Source organism: Monodelphis domestica, chromosome 1, assembly GCF_027887165.1.
Source record: "Monodelphis domestica isolate mMonDom1 chromosome 1, mMonDom1.pri, whole genome shotgun sequence".
Classification (NCBI taxonomy): Eukaryota; Metazoa; Chordata; class Mammalia; order Didelphimorphia; family Didelphidae; genus Monodelphis; species Monodelphis domestica.
The window spans coordinates 494,538,112-494,564,298 of record NC_077227.1 but is presented as its reverse complement, the minus strand read 5'-3'; the positions used below and the strand labels follow the sequence as shown (position 1 = coordinate 494,564,298).

The 26,187-nt window shown below is 38.5% G+C and overlaps 1 protein-coding gene across 1 annotated transcript in view; it reads right to left on the bottom strand.

The window, feature by feature from the left end:
* BMP7 (bone morphogenetic protein 7) overlaps nt 1–26,187 on the bottom strand; it is a 101,606-nt gene that overhangs the window by 55,472 nt on the left and 19,947 nt on the right. The gene's annotated exons all lie outside the window — the stretch shown is intronic.

Here is a 26,187-nt window from a genome sequence, read left to right as displayed (position 1 = left end):
GTAACTGACTTTCCATTTGTAAATTTTCTAGCAGGTATCTTCTATATTATCATAATGACTTCTTTTTAGATAAATAGGAAATAAGATGGAAACAAGGAACAATTGATTATATTTCCCATACTTCTTTATCACTTTCTTCTCTACTGAAGAGCTAAACCTAGTCTGTATCTTCTCCTGCTATGCTGGTGACAGTTTTCCTTTGGACCCTACAGTATAGTTACAAAAGAACACTGGATTTCAGGTCAAAGACTCTAGCCTCTCTTACATCTTACCTTTGTGACCTTCAACAGATCACTTTCCCTTCTAAGTCAGTTTCTTCTACTTTAGTATGAGAAGCTTGGGCTCAGTGATAACTAAGATCTCTGTCTGATACTGAATCCTGGGATCCTATAAGTGCTATAGGTTCATATTCACAACTATTAATTCAACACCTTGCAAACACTTGGTATAACCACAAAGAGAGACCAAATACATAGCAAGTATTCTGAAAAAGAGAGGTGGCTGAAGAAGGCCCCATCACAAAATTTTGCTGGGGAGGCTGAAGATTTATACTAATCTCAAAATCAAACAGTACTGTTTAAAGTCATAAAATCAGAAAGAGAGAGAGAGAGAGAGAGAGAGAGAGAGAGAGAGAGAGAGAGAGAGAGAGAGAGAGAGAGAGAGAGAGAGAGAGAGAGAAGAAAGAAAATATTTCCTACAGAAAGCAGAATGCTCAGGTGTTTGAGTTCATTCTGGATAATTGAATTGAAAAATGTGTCAGAGCTAAGAGAACTATACACAAAGGGTGTGTGTATTCAGCAAGAGTGAACATGTTAACTTGAAAGAAGGGCAAAGGGAATAGTACTCATTTGTCTAGCCAAAGTTTTATGCAGGAAAATAGTGGAAGACAAGGTTAGAAGGGAGGCATTTATGATGGACTTCAGAAACCTTAAGGATAATAGAACAAGGTCAGTGGATAAAAAACCAGTCTTGGAGACAGGAGATCCTGGGTTCAAATTTGACCACAAATACTTCCTACCTGTGTGACCCTGGACAATTCACTCAACCCCCATTGTCTAGCTCTTTCTGCTCTTTTGCGTTGGAACCAATAAACAGAATTGATTCTAAGATGGAAAGTAAGGTTTGTTTTTTGTTTGTTTTGTTCTGTTTTGTTTTGTTTTCAAGAAGAATAGAACATTAGAGGTAGCAAGGACCTTAGACCATCAACCCCTTGCTAGTGAACCTATGGCAAGAGTCCTGGAGGGGGTTGCTCCCTTTCCCCTCTCCAGGAGTGCCTGAGGACATTTATCTCATCATCTGCCCCTCTGCCCAGCAGCCCAATGGGAGTGCTTCCTCCCTCCCCTGTCTGGGATAACTCACATGCATGGTGAGGGTTGCAATTTGGGCACTCAGTCTCTAAAAGGTTGACCATCACCACTGATCTAACCCAGTCCTCTCATTTTACAGCTGAAAAAGCTAAGGCCCAAAGAGATCAATTAAGATACAATTAGGGAGTGAAGTTTAAAGGAAAGTAAGATTGGGATGAGAGGGAAGTGGACATTTTTAGCCCAATGAATTTTGAAAACTCTAGAATTAGTTTAAACTTTGCTCTAGGACCGGAATCATCAGGTAAAGTTTTAAAGGATAGATAGATCCCCAAGAAAAAAGAATTCCTAAGGTTTCTGAAAACATTTGGAACTACAGTTTGAAAGGATTTTTTTTTTTTAAATCTACCCCAAACCGGGCCATTCATTTGTGCATGCAGCACAGATAAAGTAATTGCTCATTTAATTACTCTGAGTCTATGTAAGTGGATATACCCATGAATTCTGAGAGGCCCTTTGGAAATGTGATCTTTGATATTAACACACATGCTTCTCTGAATGTACTGCAGCTGTTGAAATCCTGGTAACATGTGGGGGAATGGAACTCAAAGGAATCTCAAGGAACCATTCTTCTCCCTGTTTACAGTTTCTCCCCTTTCCCTTTACACTCCAGCTAGATCTCCTGACCCAGAAGTAACAAATCTTTTCAGACCTAATTTATGAGAAATACTGACCCAGAATCCACATATTAGATCGAGATAGTAAAATGTATCATTTATAATTAGAAACAAAGAAAAGGAGTGGGGGACAGGGGGTGCAGGGATGGAGGCGGGGCCCTAAGAAAGGGCAGCAAATAGTTTCAAAGCAAAACTGTAGCACATGTGGTGAGTTAGGAATCGTGCACTGTTTGGTGACCCTAGCAATACCTTAAACACAACAGCATGAGGTAAGCACCGCATGGAGCTTGAGCCCTTAGGTCTGAATTTCCCCAGCTTCTGTGGGTGTAAGCTAGCCTTTTGACAATGTGCCATGGAGTCTGATTAACTGCCTGGGGTGGGGGGTGGGGGTGAGAAGGAGGGGGAGACTGGCTTTTTGAAAGAAGGAAAGAAGGGGGAGGGGGAAATCTGTTCCATGTGAGGGACAGACACTTGAAACCAGAGCAGGTTTCAGGAATCCAACAGACCCAGCCTGCATTGGTTCCTTCTGGGCCTCAATGACATAACATGGGTGGGGTGGCTGCTGATACAAGCCATGATGACAATTTTGGACCCATTCTAGCTGGTCAAGTCAACATCTGCTGCTCTTCCCCTATACCTGGGGGGAGAGGAAGGATAGACTTTGAAGGCTCACAACCCAGAAGATTCTCAGTCCTTCCTGCCTCTCCCTCACAGGCTCCCACCACAGATTTGCTCAGGACCTGCCCATAACTGTCTCACTGTCTTTTGCAGGGTGTTAAGGAGATAAGTACAAACCTCCAGTGCATACTCTGTGTTCCTCTGGAGGCTCAGGAAGGGTGGCAACTGGCACTTGAGTATTTAAATCTAGTCAAAATTCAGAAGATGCCCAAAGTTCCCTTGTTGATTTATTAGTTAACATTTTTTTTTAGTTCCTACAAAGCACAGGGTGGAGGTTAGGAGGAAGAATATAAGAAATGTTCTCTATGTAATACTTTTTACTAGAAGGTAAAATAACAGACAAGTAAAAGACAAAGAAAAAAAGATGCCCATGAAAAAAGCATATAAAAGGGGGGCACGAGGGAATAAGTATTTATATCATCCTACTATATGCCAGGCATTGTGCCAAAGGCTTTTAAAAATATTATCTCAATATGATGGGATTGATAAACAGTGTTTTTGCAAACTTTCCATTGATTCTTCAAATGAAAACATACTCTAGAATCTAAGCTATTTGCCAAATCACTAAAGTTCTAATGGTACAACATGTTTTACTAGTAGAGCTCCCAGCTAATCTGTATTTAACTGTTGGCCGTTCCTTTAATTAGGCTTCACAAACACACCAAGACAATATTGGTCCTGACAAGCTATATTTATTCTTATGTCATTAAAGGAGGTGATGCTTTATTTTTTTGGTGGGGGTTGTGGGGATGTGTGAAACGCTGCTAAGAGACAGCATGACTGATAACTGGCATTTATATAGCACTTTAAGGTTTGCAAAGTACTTTACAAAGATTATTTCATTTGATCCTTGGAAACAAGTGCTGTTATTATCTTCATTTTATAGAGGAGGAAACTAAGACAAACAAGGGACTTGCTCAGAGTTATATAACAAGTGCCTGAGGCACAATTTGAACTCCTGTCTTCCAGACTCAGGGTCTAGTACTCTATCCACAATCCAAGACCAGGCCAAGACAAACTAACCTTATTTCCCTTTTTGTGTATAGTAGCTTACATACAGTTGGCACTGAATGAAGGGTGAATTGTCCATTGAATTGACAAGGTTAATAGTACTTACTGCTAGTTCAGAAGAAGGCCATAGAGGAAATAGGTCTGGATTTCAGCAAAAGTATGTGATGTCTCAAACTTTCTTTGTCAACCAGACAGAGATAAATTAGTGTTTCACTGTTGTCTTTTTTAAAATGTCATTGTCATACTATTGTCATCATTCAGTTGTTCAGTCATGTCTTCATGGCCCCATGCCAGGTCCTCTATCCTCCACTATCTCTCAGTCCGTCCAAGTTCATGTTTATTGTTTCCATGGTATTCTCTATCCATCTTAGCTTCTGCTGCCCCTTTCTCCTTTTGCCTTCTCATTACGTGGCCACAGTATTTAAGCTTCAGCTTCAGCATTTGACCTTCTAGTGAAATAGTCTGAATTAATTTCTGTAAATATTGACTGATTTGCTCTCCTTCCTGTCCAAGAGACTCTTAATAAAAGTCTTATATAGTACCACAATTAAAAAAAAAAATTTAATACTGTGGTGCTCAGCTTTCCTAATAGTTCAACTCTCAGAGTCATACATTGATAATGGAAAAACCAAAGTTCTGACTAAATGGAACACAATTCATATATTCAGAGTGAGAAAATGCATAATGACTAAAAATTTACTGGGATTTCATCTCCACTTTTAAATGAATTTATATCTTATTTAGTCCAACAGCACCTATATATATTTTAAGAACAGTTAGATATGGATGTGTAAGACATTCTATACAAAATCATGAATTGCCTGTTTTGTTGGAAACTAAGAATAGATTAAAATAACAATGCTTGACATGAATATGGATTCAACAACTTTTTGATAACTATATTCCCCCATCCTCTACAAGGTCCATAGCCCACATATAGGAAACTCTGGGCCCATGCTGGTAAACCTATGGCACACATGTCAGAGGGGGGCTGTTCCTCTCCCCATCTCCATCACACCTGAGGACATTTTTCACTTCACCCACCCCTCTACCCAGCAGCCCAATGAGAGCACTTCTTCCCTACATTTTCTGAGGTAGGTAGGCAGCTCTTTTGTAGCTTAAGGGTACAGTTTGGGCACTAAAAGATTTTCCATCACTGCTCTAGGCCAATAGTATAATCAGGTAGTCTCAGAGCTGGGCAAGTGAATACATGAGTCATTAATGGCTTAATATCAAGCTAGATGAAAGTTGTATGTACCCCAGAAGTATACAGAAATAGTATACATCAGGAATCTGTCCTTAGTCCTAGCTAATTAACATTTTTAACAATAATTTGAATGAAGAAATAGATAATGAACTTGTAAGATTTACAAATAACATATATATATATATATATATATATATATATATATATAAAACATGAAGCTGAGATAATGGCAGCCAAAAAAAAATCTAATGTAATCTTATGCTACATTAGGAGAGATATAGCATCCAAAAGAAGACAGTTTAAGGGTTCCATTGTGCTCTTCTATAATCAATCAATCAACATTTTAAGCACTAACTATATATCAGACATATACTAAGCATTGGAGGTATAAAAAGAGGCAGAAGTTAAGTCTCTGTCCTCAAGGAGCTTACAATCTCATAGAGAGATAACATGCAGACAAATATATACAAAACAAGCTGTATCCAGGACAATTAGGAAATAAGTAGAAGAGGGAAAGCACTAGAACTAAGAGAGGTTAGGGAAGGCTTCCTGGAAAAGGTAGGATTTTGTTAGGAAGTTTGAAGTTAGGAAGTTTGTTTGAAGGAAGTCAGGGTGGTCAGTAGGTAGAGCTGAGGAGGGAATGTTCCAGACATGGGGGGCAGTGAGAGAAAATGCCTGGAGCTGAGAGATGAAATGTCTTGCTTGTTGAACAGCCAGAAGGCTCCAAGGTCATTGGACTGAAGAGTATGTAGTACGGAATAAGGTGTAAGAGGACTGGGAAGGTAGGAGGGGGCTAGATTATAAAGCACTTTGAAGGCCAAATGAGCATTATGAATTTGATCCTGGAGGCAATAGGGAGCCACTGGAGTTAATTGAATAAGGGACTGCTATGATCAGAGGTATGCTTTAGGAAAACTGCTTTAGTAGCTGCATGGAGGCTGGCTTGGAGCTGGGAAACTAGAGGTAGACAATCTCACCAGCAGCCTATTGTAATAGATCATTCATGTGTGAAGTGATAAGGGCCTGTACTAGAACTGGTAGTGTCAGAGGAGAGAAGGGAGTATATTTGAGATATTACAAAGAAGACATTGACAGGTGTTGACATCAGTTTGGATATGGACTTGAGGATCACATAAATATAGATTAGAGATGGAAAGAAGCTTAGAAGTCATTTGGTCCAAGCCCCTAATGTCACAAAAGAGAAAATGTAGTAAGGGGAATCACTGGGATTCAATAACAGGACTTCTGATTCTAGACATAGCATTCTTTTTTCCTGTATCCTACTTCTGGAGAACTGTGCTAAGTTCTAGTCACTTATGTAGAAAACAACCATAGGAGGACAATGAGGATAGGAACCTGATATAAAAGTTGAAGGAATTATGGGAATTGAGCATGAAAAAAAAAGTCTTGGAGGGGAGGGGAGGACATAGCATCATATATTTGAAGACCCATCATAGTCATTGACTGATAAATTTAGAGCTCACGAGGAACTTCAATTCCTTATTTTCAAGTACAGCAACTTACATTCAGAGAATTTAAGTGATCTGTTGTTGTTCAGTTGTTTTTCAGTCATATCCTACTCTTTATGACTCCGTTTGGGGTTTTCTTGGCAAAGATACTGGAGCAGATTGCCATTTCTTTCTCCAATTCATTTTATAGATGAGAAAACTCATGCAAACAGGGTTAAGTGACTGACTCTGGGTCACATAGTTGGTAAGTATATGAGGCCAGATTTGAACTCAGGAAAGGAGTCTTCCTGATTTCTGGGCTCAGCACTCTATCTACTGTGCCACCTAGCTGCCCTTCAAGTGACCTACTCAAGATCCAAAATGTGAACCTGAGTCTTTTGACTCCAAAGCCTGATTGTTCTTCCCAACATGACACAATACTTCTCAGGCAAAAGGGACCACTCTTATTCTTCTTGGCTCCAGAGGGAAGAATAAAACCAATGAATATAAGTAGTGAAGAGACTGATTTTACCCCAACGTGGAAAAAAAAACCCTTAATAATTAGAGGTGTCAAAAAACAAAATAGATTACCTCCAGAGGTAGCAGGTTTGCCTTCATTTAAGGTCTTCACTTTTCAGAGAAGGTATAAAGGGAATATCTTTTCAGGTAAAGGATGAACTTGATGACCTTGATGGCCCTTTCAGTTCAAAGAGAGTCCTGTAAATTTATCTATGTTATGTATAAAATAAATAGTAATTTGCCCTTGTACAACACTTTATAATGGTGAATTACTTTTCTTCAAAAACTCCACTTTTATAGCTAGATAAGGAAGTACATTGCCAACTTTAAAATAAGAAGCAGAGAGACCTAGGTTTAAGGCCCATCTGACACATACTGACTGTGTGACCATGGGCAAGTCATTTAATATCTCAATGAATGTTTAAATTAAAGCAATATTTAAAACTGAAAAAAAAAGTAAGACTACAAGTTGCAGAAAAGGTGCCAACCTACCTTGGTAGGAAGAATTTCCTGACCTGGAAGTTCCCTGTATCAATGAAATCATAAGTCCAGATCCTATCCCTATTGTACAACTGAGAAGTAAGAAAAATCAGTTGAATACTACCCACAATGGCTGCAATCATATGAATGAAAACATCAGTGAAAAGCAACTGAACTCTGAGAAATGGTAACGGTCAGTCTTGGTCCCAGAGGACAGATGAGGAAATACATTTCACTCCTTCCTGTAAGGAGGTAGGGAACAGGGGAATATAGATGGAACCCATAACGTACACAGTCAGATAGAGTTGATGAGTTAGGTTTTCTTGATTATAAGGCAGATTCAAATGATGGTGATTAAAAATATATTGATAAAGCTTTCAAATGAAGTATATCTGAACAATCAAATCCCTTTGAAGACAGAATAAAGTCAAGATCTTTATAAATATCAACAGGACTGAGAAAGCCACTTGATTGAACATTTCTGGGCTTGGTTTCTGGAAAAATGGTTAATAATTATGTATTTAGAAGCAGCTAGATGGCATAAAAGATGGAATATTGGTCTTGGAGTCAGAAAGATTCAACTTCCTGAGTTCAAATCTGACCTCAAGCACTTACTAACTGTGTAACCCTGGGCAAGTCACCTAACCCTGTTTGCCTTGGTTCCTCATCTAAAAAAAATGAGCTGGAGAAGAAATGGCAAACCGCTCCAGTATCTTTGCCAAGAAAACCCCAAATGTGGGCAGTTAGGTAGCTCAGTGGATAGAGTGCCAGGCCTGGAGATGAGAGGTCCTAGATCTAAATCTGGCCTCAGATACCTCTTAGCTCTGTGACCTGAGCAAGTCACTTAACCCTGTTTGTCCAGCTCCTGCCCTTTTCTCTTAGAGTTGTCACTAAGGCAAAAAGTAAGGGTTTAAAAAATACGTATATATTTAACAACATTCAATATAAAGAACATGCTATATATAAAGTACTGAGCAACATTCAAGGTTTATATAAAGACATGGTCCCTGGAGAAAATTAGGTGGCCCAGTGGACTGAAATTCAGGCCTACAGTTAGGAAGTACTGGGTTCAAATCTGACCTCAGCACTTCCTAGCTATGTGACCCTGGGCAAGTCATTTAACCCCCATTGCCCAGCCCTTACCACATTTTTGCCTTGGAACCAATACACAATATTGATTCTAAGATGGAAGGTAAGAGTTTAAAATAAAAAAGGACATAATCCCTACCTACATGGAGCTTATAGTATCACAGGAATATTACGCACAAAAAATCAGACTCATACTAAATAAATACACTACAGAGTGATAAGGCAAAAGCACGCTGTAAGGTCCAAGATTATGGAGTAGAAACCAGGAAAAATATTTTGGGAAAAGTATCATTTGATTTTTTAAAAAATATTTTACTAATATAGCTTGTTTTTAAATTAATCAGAAAACAATCATTTATCAAGTGACAACAATGTGCCAAGCACTGTGCTAGCCTATGAGAATATAAATACAAGGAATAAAGTAATACCTACTATATATTATTTCTAAATATACTGCTCACCAGTAAATCCTTTTTCTTTTAGGAGAGGGAGAGACCAAAACCAACCAACCCATCAATTTTGTCTGATAGTATATGCAATATTGTATATCCACCCTCCTCCCACAAGTTTCCATTTGAATTATGCTTTGAGGATCAATGGGAATTCACAGGATTAAAGAATTTATAGTTTGGAAGGGGCCCTTAGTGGCCACATAATACAAGCAACGCCCAAAAGAATCTGCCTTCCCACCCCTTTGACAAGTGGTGATCCAGCCTCTGCTTGAAGGACTCCAGTAACAGACAACCCACCAAATCTCAAGGCATCACATTCTGTGTACAGAGATTTCTAATCATTAGGAAGTTTTTATTTTTCTTTCTTTTTGTTTTAGCCCTTATCTTCTGACTTAGAATTGATACAAGTATTGATTCCAAGGCAGAAGAGCAGTAAGGGCCAGGCAAATGGCCCTTAGTGACTCATTCAAGGTCATATAGCTAGGAAGTATCCAAGCCTAACCCTCTCTCCACCAAGCCACCTAGCTGCCCTGAAAGTTTTTCTTAACATCCAGTTTAAAGCACCTTCTACCATTCCGCCGACTTCTTCCCTCTCTGATCAAATGAAATAAGAACTAATCTCTCTTCTACTTGATAGGGCAGGTTGAGTCCCTAGGGGGGTGATTACTTGTCCCAGGTTAAAAATATTTTGTGGGTTCACACTTCTAAATCCATAGCCCACGAGCCTCACTGGTACACGTAACCTTTAATGGTCAGTGAGGGGGCAGAGTTAGCTCAAAACGGAAGCATTTCCTGAGATGCCAGCGTAAGGACAGTAGCTACAAAACTTTACTCCTATAAGCCTGGGACACACTGCTCAATAAATACGTAGAATCAACAAAAAGAGCGGATGGATGCAGACTTAGAGTACATTGGAAGAGAAGCATCATTTCAGGAATTACATGATCAAGGCAAATCATGCCTCCCACATTTTGTCTTCTCATGGTGCTTTCACACTGCTACCCCCTGAGTATAGCATCTCTGCTGGATGCGGTAGTGAGCCGGGCTCCAGGGCCTCTTCTTACCAGCAGATGGGCTGCTGCCCAACAGAATCATTCTGTCTCAACTTCATTGATGGCCCACTTCTCTGCTGCCAGTGATCACACTCCTCAGGGTAGTCTCCTGCCTCCATTATTCCTTTTCTCTTTTCCCTGTTGGATTTTGTGTCTCCTACCAGGAAAGTAGCCATGACTGAGATGAGGAAGGGGTAATTGAGATGAAAGAGGAAATCTCTGCCTTTCCACCCCCAGGGCTAAGGAATGAACCCCTCAAAAAATCTGGGTTCTTCTTCTACATGTGACTCTCTTGTTACCACAATTCATATTCCTCAGCACTGCTTTTTGCCTCTACCCATTTGCTTAGAGAGCATGTCATCATTTTTTTCAGCCATTTTTTTTAATGTGCACAAGGGCTCTGGGCAAGCTGTCAGAACCAATGGTTCTCTGCTCCCCAATTCCATCAAAAAGTATGTCTTCACACTTCATAAAGGAGCGAAAAGTAAAAACCTTCCTTTGTAGTTTTGAGACAGTCATACCTTGTCTCTGTTGTCTGCCCTTTCTGTGATTTAGTCAACTGAAAGTGGGAAGGGGAAAAGTTAAAAAATCAGCTGATCAGAGGTGTCCAATAAACTCCCACTACAGTTATTACAGCTATTATGATCTTCACCTTCTCCCCCTGCCAACATAGTCTCTCTTTCAGACTAATAGCTCCAGTTCCTTCAACCAATCCTTATAAGGAACAGCCTCGATAGCCTTCACTATCTTGGATGCTCTCTTCTGAATACCCTACAGCGTAACAATGTCCTTATTCAACTGTATTACCGAGAATTGATCACAACACCACAGGTCTGTTCTAACCATGGATTATTACAGAGAAGTGATGGAGAACCTTTTAGAGACCAAGTGCCCAGACTTCTACATGTAAGCCCCAGACAGGGGAGGGAGGAAGTGCTCCCATTGGGCTGCTGGGCAGAGGGGCAGGTGATGGGAGAAATGTCTTCAGGCATGTGTGGAGAGGAGAGAGTAACAGCCCCTTCTGGCATGCATGCCATAGATTCCCCAACATGGTTATAAAGGGATTATCATCTCCTTATTGCCGGAAGCTATGCCAGTCAACATCATTTTAGCTTCTGTGGCTACTATATCACACCCCTTACTCATACGGAGCAACACTTCATTCTACCCTTTAGAAATGTTTTAAGACAAACTATAGTACTGTCTGACTATCTAGTATTTAGGAAGTTGATTTTTAAAACCCTTGTTATATTTATTATGTTTACACCCATTTAATTTCATTTTACTACATGATTTAGCCTGATCTAATCTATCAAGATCCTTTTGAATTCTAACTTTATTATTCAGTGTATTAACTATTCCTTCTGATAGAGGTTGGCAATGGTCCATTTAGAAGCAGAACCCTGGTTAGCACTAGTTCAACATAAACTGCAAGATGTGTGGTTTCAGCATTAATCAAGCATGAATTGCAGAATCTATATTATTGATCAGTTACCTGTTCTATACCATCAATTGCCTGTCCTGGATCTATAATGTTCTATACTGGGCATCCGCTTTTTGCCACTCCATTTTATTAATTATTCACATTGCTCTTTATTTACCTTGGTTCTGAACTGTTAGGACCATGCTATACCTACCCCCTCCCCCAAGTTCTCATCCCAGAAGGTTAGCAAAGCCTTTCCCACATTGACAAATGATGACAGGTGGACAATGGCTGAAACAATGGACTTGCTTACTAAGGGCTCTGGCAGTCCAGAAGGATGCTCCATTGCACGTGCTCCCTATGCCATATTTGTCCAACCCAAAACCACACCTCCACCTGAATCGGGCCATGCCTATTTTCCAAGGTTTTAGGGAAAGATGGATACATCCTTGGCATGAGAGATGACTAGCCTCCGGGCCCTAATACATATGCAAACCCTGATCAACTCCTCAGGTTGCAATTCCTCACTTGGGGCTGCTACTCCATTACCTATTGGGCTATTTCATCAGCCCCAAGATCTACTCCATCACCCTGAGAGCTGCTACTCCATCAGCTCCAAGACTGCTACCTTGGAACTGCTACTTTGAACCTGGAGAGCTGCTATGCCATCAGCTCCAGAGAGGATACTCTAACAGCCCCATGGCTAATCCATCAATCCTAAAGCTATTGGATTAGCACCCAGACTATTCCACCAGCTATTAGGCTATTTCAACACCCTAAACCTCTTCTTCAAACAAAATTCTTTTCTTACTTCAGGATTGAATGGAGTTTGAATCTCCCATTCTTGGTGGGGAGATCCTGCTACACACTTGGTATGTTTCTCCCACAACACTTCCAACTTTGAATCTTTTTTAACTTTTGTGAGTTGTTGTTGTTCATGACCCCATTTGGCTTTCTTTTAGAAAAAAAAAACTGGGGGTAGCAAGGTGGCTCAGTAGATAGAAAGCCAGGTGTAGAGACAGTAGGTCCTATGTTCATATCTGGCCTCTATCACTTCCTAGCTGTGTGACCCTGGGCAAGTCACTTAACCCCCATTGCCTAGCCCTTACCACTCTTCCACCTTGGAATCAATATACCGTATTGATTCTAAGACATAAGGTAACAGGTTTTTTTAATTAAAAATTTTTTTTTAATCTTACCTTCTAACTTAGAATTGATATAAATATTGGTTCCAAGGCAGAAAAGCAGTAAAAACTAGGCAATTGGGGTTAAATGACTTGCCTAGGGTCACCTAGTTAGTACAAGTCTGAAGCCAAATTTGAACTCAGGTCCTCCCAACTCTAGGCCTGGCAGTGGGCCACCTAGCTTACCCCATTTGGGGTCTTCTGGGCAAGGATACTGAAGCAGTTTGCCATTTCCTTCTCCAGCACATTTTATAGATAAGGAAACTGAGACCAGCAGGGTTAAATGACAGCCAGGATCACACAGCTAGGAAGAGTCTGAAGCCAGATTTGAACTGAGGAAGATGAGTCTTTCTGACTCCAAACCCAGCACTCTATGCACAGCAACATTTAACATGTCATCTATTCCTTTATTCAAGTCATTGATAAAAATACTTAACAGCCCAGGGTCAAGTGGGGCACTTCACTGGAAGCCCTCTTGCTAAGCCATCATTGAACCACTAATGACTACCGCATGCAGTCTAGCCATTCAACCAGGTCAGAATCCATTGAAAATGCAATTGTTTTCATCATCAAACCCACTACCTTCCATCTTTTCCACAAGAATAGTATGATGTGATCTGCTGACTGTTTTTCTAAATTCTAAGGAAACAATAGCTATAGCACTCCCCTGACCTACTAGCTAATTGTTGTCAATTATCATTATGCATACATGTCATAGAAAGACCCCATTCCTTCTTTCATTTTTCTTTCCTCAATTAAAAAAAACAACAGCAACAATATTGTTATCTTTAGATTCCCTCTCCAGCCTCACCTCTTCCTGAGCTTTATTATGACTTCCCTAAGGCTATCCCATAGTCTTATTTCATTCTTGGGTACCTGCCCCTTTTTCTATCATCTGGGGTCTCTTCAAATACATTTCTATTTTTCCTTCTCCTTAGAATTGTTTCCATTTGTCTTTGGAATTCCATTTCTGAGAGTTTCCCATCTCTCTTTGGCTGAGTTCCCCTATAGAATTTTAGTTCGTGGGAGCATTCTTATTCTTCCTTTGAGTTCTTTGAAAACTGCTTATTCCTAATCTAGGCTTCATACCAGATCATGCCCAATATCTTTTTCTTCTCTGTCACAAACTCTAATAGGGAGCGGTCACTTGCCCACAGGGTTCCCATCATTTTCAACTTCATAACAAGAATTGTCTATTAGAAAGAATCAGACCTGGAAAATAATTTCCCCATGTTGATTCTTTTACTTTTTGAAGAATAAAATTATCATTAAGGCAAATAAAGGGCAGTTAGGAAAGACATTTCAGTTAGAACATCTCAGTTCAAATCCCAGGTCTGCCATTTACTTCCTATGTGACCTTGGGTAAAGAATTTCTTTGTTTTGGGTCTTAGTTTCTTGGTTTCCTCCACAATAAAATTAAGTGATAAGACTAGACAGCTCCTATAATACATGAGATTTTTAAGACTCAAGAACTATATACATTTAGAATGCCAGATTTTAATTTTAATTAATGTCACTTTCATTTAGTGATTTTAAAAGGCATGCAAAGTACTTTACATGCTATAATTGATCCTCAGAAAATCTGTAAGGCAGATGCTATTATTATTCCCACCTTTCAGATGAGGAAATTGAGGCTGAGAGAGTTTAAATGACTTGGCTAGGGTCACACAGCGAGTTAGTATCTGAGGCAATATTTGAACTCAAGTCTTCCTGATTCCAACTCTAGCAACCCATCCTTTACACCAATTAGACCCTCTTCATCTTTTATACTCTTAAAGAAAATGGCAAGCCTTGGGCTTTAACATAAAAGTCACCCTTTCATCCTTTAATCCAAAGCAGTTACCAGCATTCTGTCATTTCACAGAACTCTAGAGCAGAGATCCTGAATTTGAAGTGCTTTGGGGAAATAAGAGGATGAGAAAAACAGGCCAACTGCTGATTTCAATGAAATAGTTATGTGGTTGAAATGTATTTCAAACACATGCTTTAAAACCAAAAGTTACCTTGGAAAAGGTTTTTATCCTGAGGTGCCCATAGAATATGTGTAAACTCCATGCTGCGGGTCATTTTGTTTATTTATTTATTATTTAAATATTACATAGAGCATGAATAAATTCCATGTTAACTGTTACTTTATTTCCATATCAAAAGGGAAATTGAATAATCATTGCCTAAACCAAATGCACAAATCTATAAATTTTTAGGTTAAAAACTACTTATTTCCCTTAATTTCTTTTCTTGACTTCAAAAATGTTCTCCTTCCCAATAATTGATTTTCATGCACAAGCTCATGAAACATTTTTGTACTCCACTCCACCCAATAAAGAAACATATAAATAAATGAAAGTTCTCTGATGGAGAATAGAGTCAGAATTCCATAAGCTTTGTTTCCCTCCTAACATTCCTGCCCCAACCCCCAAGAAGGGCTGGCAGGGATTTGCAAAGGACTTTAATCTTTAATCTTTTTAAGGACCCAGATTCCTGAGACCAAAAGATAAGTTAAAGGATAATGCATTCCATAAGACAACACTGTTCTGACAGAGTCTGTAGCCCTGTGACTGTCACAACAGCCAATTCTAGTCACAAACAGCTGTATCAAACTCAATAATCCCAATATTAGTTAGGTGAAAACAAAAAAAGTAGATTCTATGTTCTATGATGGATCATAGGATCATCAATTTTCAACTGGGAGGGAATTTAGGAGTTAGCAATTACAATACTTATCATTTTAGAGATTACATAGCTAGTAAGCATCTGAGTCGGAATTTGAACCCATATCTTAATTATTTTAAATTCAATAACCACTACAACACTGCCTCTAGTCTTTGTTCTAGTTTGCTTCATAAAGTGAAGTGAGGTGGGAACAAGAGACAAACACTTTGAGATTTTCCCTCCAATACTGCAACTGGGTTTTAAAAATGGATGTAGGCCAATAGGAATATTTTTTTTCAAGCAAAACTTTTCTAGGAGCACCAAAGGAGGGGAATCTTTCCTATAATATCTTCAATTTGCCCTATAGACGTCCTTCTATAGAAATTTTAAACATCTAGAAATATAACCTATCAACTTGGATTTCTCTATAGTAAGTATAAAGTGGATTACAATAATTACACATCAAAGTCTTTCTACCTCATTGTTACTGTCATTATATACCTATGGTAGATGAGTTTCCATGGTACCTAAGCCTACATCAATCATTGTTAGGAATGGCCTGTAGTCTCCATCAGGAAAAAAGTCCAAATCATCTTGTTCCATTATTATGGCTGCCAGTGGACTTGGGGCAGAAGAGCTAATGGAATGACATCATTACTAATTAAGGCTTCAAATGGGATGCTTGGCTTCTAGAGCAGAGGTTTTTAACTTTTTTGTGGGTAGATTGTGAGTCCCATTGGCAATCTGGTAAAAACTTCTCAAAACAGTGGTGGGGAAATTGTTTTGTTTTGTTCTTAATATTTGAAATGAATGTTCTATTTTAATTAGAGGTTAATTAAATTAAAGATGAAAAATGGGGAAAAAATAAAATAAAATAAAGATGAAATTATTTTCCCATCTATGTTCATGGAAGTCCTGAAATCTAGATCCCAATGATAAGAACCCTTCATCTAGAGACTATTTCTGATTTTTAAAAAAATCATTATTAATTGAATTAACCCTATTGAAAGATTTCAAATACCATTTATACTTTTCATTGGCATATTAGTACTATTTGCTAGGACTATTATCCCAATAAAAAATATAGGTAGTATTTTCTTTGGAAAGAATTTTTTCATATATTCTTCTAGAAGGTGAGCCATGCATAGTCCTCCAGAGGATGACCTTGAGTTCTCAAAGGCATCATAGCACAGACTCCTGTGAGAAACCCTCAAGCTGAAAAGGCTTCCAATATTCTCAGTACCTTAGGATCAGCCTAACCAAGTACAAAGAGACTCATACCAGAAGCCGACTTGCTAGGTTCTGAATATTTTGGCCCTCACCACTCACAAAACAGTTTAAAAAACAAATCCCATCCTCCTCCTCTTTTTCTGCAGGGATTAGTTACAGTCTTATAATAAAAGGATGAGGGAATCAAGGATTACACCTTTTACTTCAACTGCAAACATTGAATTAAAATGCTGGTAGCCTAAATGTGCACATGTGATATTTAAGGACCCAAATGATCTTACATTGACATTTCCACGTTAAATGACATAGTGACTCATACCTTCTCTGATCCTTATGATATCCAAGGGGGTAGTTGGGGCCTAGGAAATTTAATTTACTGGTTTAAAATGATCTGTAAGTTAGTGGGAGATTTAAGGACCAGGGCCCAGATCTTCTTTTCTGCCTGTTAGAGGCAGTGGGTTAGCAGTGAGGAAAGGGTTTCTCTCTCCACAATGATTTCTCCTCTTCATGATGGCTGTGAGGGCTGGATAGGAAGCTGGTCTGGTGGTTTGGAGGGCACTGCTATTGCCAAAACATAATGCTTTGTGCATAGTAGTACTTAAGAAATGTTTCATTCATTCATTCCCCAAATGTTGCTGTTTGCCATGAGAATGAGCAAGATAAGAAATTATCAGTGGTTCACCTCAGACCTATCCTCCTGGAAAAATGTCTATTGAGCACACATCTTATTTCTGGTACATCATTAGTGTTCTCATCTAGGAAGGAGGTTATATTTATTTCTGCCTCAATATCACAAACATATGTAAAGACCAAACTCACAAGAATTCCACTAATGAAACTAATTCCATTGGTTCACAAATTCAACAAAATAAAAAAGCAAGTGCTTTAAGAGAAGGAGCTGAGGGGGCAGCTGAATAGCTCAGTGGATTGAGAGCCAGGTCTAGAGATGGGAGGTCCTAGGTTCAAATCTGGCCTCAGACACTTCCCAGCTGTGTGACCCTGGGCAAATCACTTGACCCCCATTGCCTAGCCCTTACCACTCTTCTGCCTTGGAACCAATACACAGTATTGACTCCAAGAAGGAAGGTAAGGGTTAAAAAAAAAAAAAGAAGAGAGGGAGCTGACTCGCCTTGGAACCAATACACATTATTGATTCTAAGGTGGAAGGTAAGGGATTTTAAAGAGAGACAGATAGACAGACAGAAACCGAGAGATAGACAGAGACAGAGACAGAGAGACAGAATTGATTGTGAAGAAGACAAAATTCTTGTCTGTGGCCTTCATTTGCTATTTGAAACTGCTCTGTTGGCTAGTATTCTGAAGAGCTGATAGATGGAAAACAATTTGATTTCCCTAAATGTACTCCTTCCAGACTTGTGGGTTCTTAAGCTTCTTTCTTCCAGCCCTGTAAGATATGTGAGATATAGCCACCTCACTTTTTTTTTCAACAGCATCCCTTTGTGTGGGTCAAGTGTTGTTTTAAACATCATTTTGTAGGAAGAGAAACTACTGTATAAAAGGAAAGTGATTTTCCACAAGATAATAATCACAAATGAGGAATGCCAGCATTTAAAAAGTCAGGGTGTTTTACTCTCAGCCCATAGCTCCAGCTAGACCCCTTTCATCTCCCTTTGTCTCAGGTGCATCAGAAATAGCTTCTCACTACTTGCAGAAATTGAACAAATATTTCTATTTTCCCTTGGTATTGATCTGTAAATTCAGCCCAATGAGCCCTAAGGTTCCTTGGGCCATCTATCTGGAAGACTGCACAGCGCATTTTTACAGAACTTTGACTGTTTAATTGTGAAAATTCTTAGGACACAGATACCCTAGTCCCTTCCCCCCAACCTCCCTTCCCTGGTTCTCTCTCCCCCAGGGCTCCCATTCCACATGGATGCACTCAACTGGGAATAGGGTGTTCTCAGGCATATACTTTCTTGTTAGATTTGACAGAAAGAGTTACTGGAGCTGCTGTTGGGGTGAATTTATTGCTGCAGGACTTTGGGAATGTGAAATTCAATGATTGGTTTTCATTCATTCAACCCCCTTGACCAAAAGATTTACATGGTGAGATTAGGGAGCTTGAAAAAGCAGCCAAAGGCACGCAATAAATTGGAAATTCTGGAAACACAGCAAATGTACCACTTTAGGGGAGTAATGGACATGAAAATGGTCTTTTATAACACTACTAATACAGAACTTGGACAAAACTACAGCATCTGATTGACTTTTATTATCCAGTTATTCTGAAAAATGGCTGTTCATGTTGTTTAGAGAAATCCTTGCCCCTTGCCCCTTGCCCCTCCAAAAAACAGGAACTGGCTCAAAGTCTACACTGCCAGTACAACTTTGGGGTTCAAAGACTCCCACTAGAATACTCCCCAAATATCATATCGTGTCTGTAGAGACTTGGCAAATTCCCCAACTGGCCAAAAAATTGCCCTCAGAGGCTACCTGGCCTCTGGAAGCATCAGCCCTTTAAAGAGACCAATAGCTAAAGGTTCCTTTAATCTACCTCCACTTCTATCCAATCTGGCCATTCCTATCTCCTAATGGGAACTCGGGCATAGAAATTTGGCAATCTATGGTGTTTGGGAGGGAATAAGACAATCCCCTCCACTGATAATATTTTCTCCTTAATTATTGCTTTAGCTTTTCATCTTTCTACCAAATGGCTCAGCTGCCAACAGGACCACCTGGAGCACCAACAAAATGAGGGCTCTCTGGGGAGTCTTCTGAAACACTGATTCCTTGTTAGGTGTTCCACTGTGCTAATAGCAATGGTGCATAGCACATCTGTGCCAGGCTCCAGAAATGGGAAAGGCCGCCTCAATGGAGCCTGGAAAGCTCTACTTGGTTCAGCTAGTCAGCCATCAGAGTTAGCAGTTCCTTTGTCACCCTCATTCTCTATCCCGCACAGATGGAAGGGGGAAGAAGGGGGAGAAGAAAGAATGGAATACTGTACCACAAGATTAAACATTTCAGTGTCAACATGTGTGCTCCCCTGTTCTGAACAATGTTATCATTGTGAACTGAATGAACTAAACCGATAGGGAAAATGTGTGTGTAGGGCTTGGGAGAGTGGTGGGAAAGATGGGTTTAATTATCTCTCAAGTACAGGCAAATTGTTTATAGGAGAAATCCAAATGCTGGTAAATAAGGCTCCCTAGTCTCAAAAAGATGCTGGAATACACATGTACAAAGACATAGCAATTGGGGTAGTATATAGTCAGTCCTTGTGATTTTATATTCATTTGGCTACAGAATGTCAGAGCTGTAAGAAAATTGAGAGATCATCTAGCCCAACCTTGTCATCCCTTAGTAGAGTTTTAATCTCTAGCTAGCTTCCTTTGCTGGGGCAGTTACATAGCATAATGGATAAAGTGCCTGATCTGAAGTCAAGAAGACTCATCTTTGTGAGTTCAAATCTGACCTCGAATACTCAGCAGCTGGGCGACTCTGGGTAACCTTGTTTACTTACCTCAGTTTCCCCATCTGTAAAACTGCTGATAATCCAAAAGTCATTTCTATATTTAAAATATTATAATTAGCATCGATCTGTAAAATGAGCTAGAGAAAGAAATGGCAAACCTCTCTAGGATCTTTTCCAAGAAAACCTCCAGTGGGGCCACAGAGAGTTGGACATGACTAAAAAATAACAAAAGCTTGCTTTGCCACCTTGTACTCTTCTAGGTGACCTCCTTGACCCAGCCCTATGTGAATGTAAATAGTACAAACTGACTAGTAGAGGTCACATAGCACAGCTATGATTTAGTGGGAAGAACTCTTCTATAGGAGGAGCCAAGAAACTCAGTCTTAATCCCGGAGCTGGAATGCCTTGCTCAAGTCATTTTACTTCTTTAGCCCATAGTTTCCTAGCCTATAAAATGGAAAGATTATATCACATAGCATAAAGGGCTTCCTCCAAAGCCAACATTTAAAAATTATTAGATAGGCAAATCAATGCTAATTGTAATATTTTTAGTATAGAAATGACTTTTGGATTATCTGCAATTTTAAATTATTCAGTCTAGAGATTCTCATTATTGTCATACTTTTTTTTCTTTTTAATAGTATCGTATGGAGATGTCTAACATAATGGTAATTGGCCTCATAGCTAGAAAGACCTGGGTTCAAGTGTCATTCCAGATACATAAAGTCTGTATAACCATGGACAAATTAACCATTCAATGCTCCAGCCAACCTATCAAGTTTATAAATTACAGAGAAGGTGCCAATCTGAATTGATAAAGGGAATTTCCTTATTGGGAAGTGATCAGTGAAATCACAAGTCTAGTTCCTATCACTATGTTTATTTTATTTATGTTATTTTAAGAATAAAAATAAAGAAGAATTAATATAGAAATTTAAGTAAATAAATGGAGCTTCCCAATTACACCTTTATAGCATAAATAGGACTCTGTTACACCTAGTCATCAAAATGCTGACAAAAGATACTTCATTTTTCAAAATATAATGGAACAGGTCAGGTATAGTGGTTAAGAATGGCACGTCTTCTCTAATGAAGAGAAGCTATGCTTACCAAACTTTTAGAGGAATGACCTAAATATATGTTCAAATGTACTTTTCTTTTACCCACAGGTGAAGTTTAGACTTATACCTTGGCATAATCCTACTACAATGCTCCTTTGCTCTGTCCAAGCCATCTTTTAACCAGTCTCCATCTCCAATGTGGTGCGTCTTTTTAATTCACTGAGGTTGGGGGTTAGCCATCCTTCATACTTCCATAGCAATTAACAAAGGACATTCCTCCTCCAGCTCTTTGAGATGGCCATGACAACATTCTTCTCATTTATATGGAGGAAATAAGGCTCAGAAAATGTTAAACAACTTGTTCAAAACCACCCAGCTTTAAAAAAAAAAAAAGCTAAAACAAATTTTAAAAAAGCAAAACAACTACCCAGTTTGTGAGTGTCCAGATCCCTTGGTTTCCATATTTATATATGTTATTTAGGCAAATTACATGAAATGGAGTTGCCATTTGTTAATCAAGTATTCAGATTTCCTGACCACATGACTAGACTATAGACTAAAACACCTACTTCTCACCCACCCACTGCCACAAGTTATCTTTTTGCCTTAACTCTACATGTGAATTGTGAAAGAGCCCACTACAATAGTCATCTTTTCTCAGTCTATCACACCATCGCTTTCTGTTTCCTTTGGGGGGGGGGGGGGTACTCAGATAATGCTATAGCATTATCCTTTTTTTTAATTTAATTTTTTTTAATTTTCAGTCCCAAATTCTCTCTCTCCAGCCCCACTAACACGCATTGATAAGGCAAGCAATACAATATCCATTATACATGTGAAATTATATTAAGATCAATGTTTGAGGCTTCCTATATAATAATAAAAAATAAAAATAAAAAATAAAAATTCCTATAAAATAATAAATAAAAAATAATATATTCCTATATAAAAATAAAATAAAAATTTTGGTGTCTCATTGGCAGTACTTTTTAGGAGAGAGTCCAAGATCAACAAATATTTGAATGTTTATCCATAAGTCCCAAACTATGGACTGCTGAAAAATAGAATTGCATAAATATAAAAATAACTTTTCTTGAATGTACTTATATATCTGATTAGATCTTCAATGTTCTTATAGAATTCATATTATTCCTATTTCATAGTTGAGGAAACTAAGACATAGAAGTTGCATCAATTATCTGAAGTCATACATTGTTAGTAGCAAAGTTAGGACCAGAACTCTGGTCTTCTTATTCAGGTGTTCTTTATATTACCAAAACTTCAGACTCTCTTAAAAGTGACTTCTTCAGGAAAAGCTTTCAAAATTAGCTTGGGGAAGGGGGAGGAACATTTAAGAACAGGGGTAGGGCAGTGGAAACCTGCCCAGAGTTAACTACCTTCTCATCTGGTTCTTCCTGTCTGAATTGTGCTGTCTATCTCTTTCAGGTTATAGGCCCTCAAGGGAGAAGACCAAGTTTTGGCATGTGTTGAAAGGTTGAAACACACCGCAGGTACTCAGAGAATAAATAAAAACAGCAACAAAGACTTGCTCTGTGATGCCTCACAACCTAAGCTGCTAGTTTTTCCTAATAGTATTCCATAGATCTATTCCTTCAGAACTTTGAAAAATCAGGTAGAAAGCTAGGCAAAATAGTGGGTATAGAACACAGACTGGGAATTATGATGAGGAGGAAGAATGGGAGCTAAAATATTCTGGGGGAAAAGTGCTCTGGTCAGTTAGGAGTCAATTCTGCTACTAACTATCCTATAGTTAAGTATACAATGCTAGAGAAGTCACTTTGTAGCTCAGCTTCATCTTCTATGTAATAATACCAATTAATTAATTAATATCAAGTATCTGCTATGTGACAGACCCTGTGAAGTATACAAGATACAAATACAAAAAAAAAAAAAAAGAATCCCTGCCCTCAAGGAGTTTATGTTCTTTGGGAATACCTACTGCCATGAAGGGGCAGCTAGATATAGCCATAGATAGAGAGGTGGGCTTCGAGTCAGGAAGACTTGTGTTCACATCTGGCCTCAACCACTTATTAGCTGTGTGACCTTGGGCAAGTCACTTAACTCTTGTTTGCCTCAGTTTCCTCATCTGTAAAAAAAGCTGGAAAAGGAAATAGCAAACCACTCCAATATCTTTGCCAAGAAAACCTCATGGAAAGTATGGTCCATGGGGCTATGAAGGGTCAGACACAACTGAATGACTGAACAAAAACAACTACCTACCTACTTTTATACTCAATGTTACAATATATGTAAAGTTCTTTATAGACTTAAGTCACTATATAAAAAGACAAGCTACTGTTATTATCATAAACCATTGTTGCTGCCAGGGACTATCTGTGGTGCATAGTTCAGCCTTATTTCAGTTAAGAAATCTTGCCTGAATTTGGAATTATATGCAAAGAGCTTTAAAAGAATGTATACCCTTTGATCCAGCTGGGTTTGTACCCCAAAGAGATAATAAGGAAAAATACTTGTACAAGAATATTCATAGTTACGCTCTTTGTGGTGGCAAAAAATTTGGAAAATGAGGGGATGCCCTTTGGTTGGGGAATAGCTGAACAAATTGTGGTGTCTGATGGTGATGGAATACTTTGTGCTTGTAAGAATTGATGATCTGGAGGCTTTCCATGTGAACTAGGAGAACCTCAAAAAACTATTGCAGAGTGAAATGAGCAGAACCAGAAGAACATAAACACTGTGGAAAAATCCAATGTAATGGACCTTGCTACTAGTAGCAATGCAACAAGTCAGGAAACTCCTGAAAGACTTATGTAAAAGAATGCTATCCACATTGAGAGAAAGAACTATAGGAGTAGAAATTATATGGGTATGTGATTTTGAGTTTAGGCTTTAAAAAATGCTCTATAGCAAAAATGAATAATATCGAAATAGGTATCAAGTGACCATATTTGTACAACCCAGGGGAATTGCTTGTTGGCTCTGGGAAGGGAGAAGAAAAGGGGGAAGGAAAGAAAATGAATCATGTAAACATGGAAAATATTTTTTAAAATAAATAAATATAATTTCTCCATGGAAAAAAAAAAAGATATCTTGCCTAAGTTCCCCAGAGAACTCATACTGACATTATAAAGAGGACTGCTCTTTTTCTGGTCCAATCTCAGGGGAGGTTTCAAAGGATGAACAAGTTACTCTCGTCTCATATTTGTCATCATAGCTAGTATTTATATACCACTTTATGGCTTGTAACGTGCTTCACAAACATCTCATTTGATTCTCACAAGAAATCTGGAAGATCCATGTGATTATTATCCCCATTTTACAAATGAGGAAACTGAGGCAGACAGAAGTTAAATGACTTGCCCAGGGTCATACATCTAGTACGTGATCTGAGGCAGGGATTGAACTCAGCTCTTTCTGACTCCAGGTCCTGGGTTCTCTCCACTGCTTCTCTTTCTTACACATTTCAGATCTCAATTATTACTCAGACAGGGGCACATTACCCAAAGATCCTAACATGTGGAGAAACCCTGAAAAATTTGACTCGTTTTCCCAGAAGTTTTTCTAACTTTTCCTTTCATCCTCATGCTCCAGTGAAGATGAGTTTGCTAAATCCTAGCCAGGGAACCATGTTCTATGGAGTGGGAGAAATTGGGGTTCAGTTCTGGGCTCCCTGAAGAGTTAAGACAAGAGGAGATTCAAAATCATTTACCAAATCAGCCAGGGAGAACTGGATTCTAGAGTGGCACAGCTGGTTTAAGGCATTTTAGAAGTAAATGAGAATTTATAATCCTTCCTGAGGTCTGGATTCCATCAGCCTAAACTCATTAGGCAGGAGGGTACAGGTGCAGTTAAATAAAGGATTGTTCTGCTTTTCCTTAATGCCACAGATTTGCATCTCTCATTCAAAATAAAAGTCTTTTAAAAGCATATGCGGACATTGTTCATCTATTGGCAGCACTTAAAACAGGAGAGATCACTTGATAGAATCTCTAAATGCTTTGTTTCTGTAAATGGAATGTGCACACATTTGCACTAATGTGGAATAGACACTTTAGAGCTGGAGTTGGCTAAAACAGTATCTTTGTTGTGAAGTCTTAAATTCATTCAGCTTTCAGAATTTTCCAAACTGGAAGGTATCATAACCATCCTAATTTGGAGTTCTTCTTTTGTATTTTTTTTGTTGAAGAAATCTCAGTTAAGAAAAACAAACCAAAAAGCCAGCCTAACTTTAGCCATAACTTGGATTTTTAAAATAAGTGCATTACATCACAAGCCTCAGTTCTGAGATGCAAACTAAGTTTCTAAAGGCTTCTCAATTTTGTTAAAAATAAGGCAATTCAACACTGATCCTACTAGGTTAGTTGCTTATTTTAAATTTCCTTCTATTAAATGAAAGTTATACAGCATTTTTATGGGGCAGCTAGGTGACACCATGGTTAGAGCACAGGGCTTAAAGTCAGGAAGACTCATCTTCCTGAATTTAAATCCTGCCTTGGACACTCCCTAGCTATGTAACCCTGGGTAAGTCACTTAAACCTGTTTGCCTTAAAAATAAATAAATAAAATAAGGCATTATTACATGGATTGTAAAGACAAAAGTATGTCTTTGTGATCCTTGTACATCTCAGTCATGGGTACACTATATATGGGCACTTCATTCAAAAAATGTTAGTTCAAGAAGAGTCCTTGTTGAATGTAATAGTAAATTAATTTTAATTGGGCAAGTCACTTAACTTATACAAAATAACCCTCTACCTCACAACAATTAACTCTCTCAATTTACACAGCAGAGAAAGTGCACCATTAATTCACCCACAAACTTTACCAAACACTATATATAACATTATGCTAGGCACTTTAGGTTAATCCTGTTTGTAGAAGAGGTAGGTACATAATAGATAAATCTTAAATCCACAAATCAGAAAATGGGACTTAATAGTACTATCTCTTGCTGGTTTATCATTCACAAACCTAAGTTTAGCATATTAAAAGACATAATCTTAGAATTTTTATTCACTAACCTCTAAGGAGAAGCTGGATGACAGAAGTGTGGCTGGGGAGTGATTCTATTTTCTGTTCAGTTATGAACTAGACTACATGACCTCTGAGGACCCTCCCATTTCTCAGAGTTTAATTAAGAAAGTAGTATCAAACTCAAATAAAAACAGATCTCTGTTGTCAGCATATTGACTTAAAACATCATAAATTAACATTATCTACATTTAATTGTATTTCAATTTATTTTCTTAAATAATCCACAATTATATTTTAATCTTTTTTTTTTAACCTTTACCTTCTGTCTTAG